We start from the raw sequence: 2,221 nt of genomic DNA, 5'->3' as shown, positions 1-2,221 counted from the left end.
AGAGCTAGTCCCCCTCTCCCCACACATACACATTAGTAACGACCTCGGATCACAGCCGCCTTCCTAAGGAAGCAAATAACCCCAAAATACTATAAAACAATATACACATTCCCAAACCAATAAAAGCAAACACACACACACACACACACACACACACACACACACACACACACACACACACACACACACACACACACACACACACACACACACCCTACCCCACCCTAAAGGAAAAGAAAAAACATAAGGAGAAAGAGATAGCGACTACAGCCAGGTCAACGGTCTCCCTCACAAGCCCAATAAAAGAGCAATAAAAATTGAGCATGCCAATGAATAAAAACACTTAAAAGCCTCCACCCCTTAGAAAAACTTCAAATTAACTACGAAAATCGCCATTTTTACATCTCCAACGCATTTGAAAATAATTTCTGACGAGGACGCATCACGGAACGTCTAAAACGCGCGTAAAAACGATTTCAATGACTCAAAAACATTATTACAATGATCCAAACATAATTCTCAATGAAAAACCAAGACACGGAATAATAAAATAATGTTAAAAAATACACATTGTGTGTGACTACTCCTTTATTTAAATATACATCCTTCTTTCGTTGGAATTTCTTAACCCATTTATATATATATATATATATATATATACAAAGAGAGAGAGAGAGAGAGAGAGAGAGAGAGAGGTGGTAGAGAGAAAGACATCCTTGTATCATGTTGACACAAAATACGTTTTAATTTGGTGGCCATGAAAATATCATAGACAACTTAATGTATATTGAGGTAGCCATCGATTCGCTGGTCATAATGTTTTTATTTAAATGTCGTACTGATAATGCGATTGCACATTAATAAAGTTTATATCACCATTGCAACGAGAATACGCGAATCATATACATTTTTTATGTTGTCATTATTTAATTCTTGGAACATATGTAAATGATCTTGAATTTATTTCGTATACCCCTATTTAGCCCCAGAAGATCTGCCTAAACTGAACATATATATATATATATATATATATATATATATATATATATATATATATATATATATATATATACTTGTTTATTGTTATATAAACATGCTCACATCCCGCTGCTACAAATAGCCACTTGTTTCAATCAAACAACAGATATCATCAGGCAGCGACGACTATTCAAAAGTTCAATGAATCATTGAATCATGAAAAGATTCATTGAACTTTTGAGTAGTCAAGTCGCTGCCTGATGATATCTGTTATTTGATTGAAACAAGTGGCTGTTTGTAGCAGCGGGATGTGAGCATGTTTATATAACAATAAACAAGTATTAGCAGCTCTTTTTATTGAGCACTATCTAACAACCTCGTTAAATTCATTAGTCCATTACTTTTGAATATAAAAAAACCCCGAGTATATATATATATATATATATATATATATATATATTGGTAGTATTTAAACAAAAACAAAAAACACAATGTGTCCACCAAAGAGTGCTCAATGTTTAGACAGAGCAATATGAATATATTGAATATGAAAATCACATCATCAGGCCAAGAATATCTCCGAAGTCGGTGATATTCTTGGCCGGATGATGTGATTTTTCCCTAGCAGGGTGGTCACTGAAACATATTTGCATATGTGTAGCCACTAGTTTTCATCTCAACATATATATATATATATGCATACACACATATATATATATATATGCATACATATATATATGTGTGTGTGTGTGTGTGTGTGTGTGTGCGCTGTAATTTGAATGAATGCTTGGAATTCCCAGATTAGCGTTATTTCTTATATATCGCTCGTATTTTCCTTTATTACCAATGGATAACACTAATACAATAAACGTAAGTCCCCCATCGATCATAAAACAGACTCAGCACAAATTCTATCGACGGAAATGTATTTAAGAAATCAATTAACATCAAAAAACAAACAAAAAAACCCATCAATTTTAATAAATAATAATAAATAGACGAAAAAGTAATATAATTTGGTATATGCCGCCCCTTAACCAAATAATTAAAACGAAACTTTCAGAAATTTCATAACACACTTAATTCTAACAAACCACACAAAATCTTTAATAAAAAAACTATAGTTGCTACAGTTGTAGAGATGATAATTAAAGCACATAAAAATAAATTAAAGAAATAATAATAACATTTGTAAAAACCATAAACAAACAACAACAACAAAAACAATTGAACGATATAATTA

Source organism: Euprymna scolopes, chromosome 31 (genome assembly GCF_053919585.1).
Source record: "Euprymna scolopes isolate OS-2025 chromosome 31, ASM5391958v1, whole genome shotgun sequence".
Lineage (NCBI taxonomy): Eukaryota > Metazoa > Mollusca > Cephalopoda > Sepiida > Sepiolidae > Euprymna > Euprymna scolopes.
Note: the sequence above shows the minus strand (reverse complement) of the source record.